Genomic DNA, 279 nt, shown 5'->3' with positions numbered 1-279 from the left:
CGATACGCGAATTACTTCTCCGAGAGGCGCATGGAGGAGGGTTGACCGGACACTTTGGCGTGGCCAAAACCTTAGCTGTGTTACGAGAACACTTCTATTGGCCGAAGATGAAGCGGATGGTCGAGAAGTTTTGTGGCCGATGCTTGATTTGCCGGAAGGCCAAGTCGACGACCCGACCGCATGGTTTGTATACTCCGCTCCCGATCCCGGAAAGCCCTTGGGTCGATCTATCGATGGATTTTGTGCTAGGCCTCCCGATCATCGACAACAAGGACAGTA

Source organism: Capsella rubella, unplaced genomic scaffold (assembly GCF_000375325.1).
Source record: "Capsella rubella cultivar Monte Gargano unplaced genomic scaffold, Caprub1_0 scaffold_39, whole genome shotgun sequence".
NCBI lineage: Eukaryota > Viridiplantae > Streptophyta > Magnoliopsida > Brassicales > Brassicaceae > Capsella > Capsella rubella.
Note: the sequence above shows the minus strand (reverse complement) of the source record.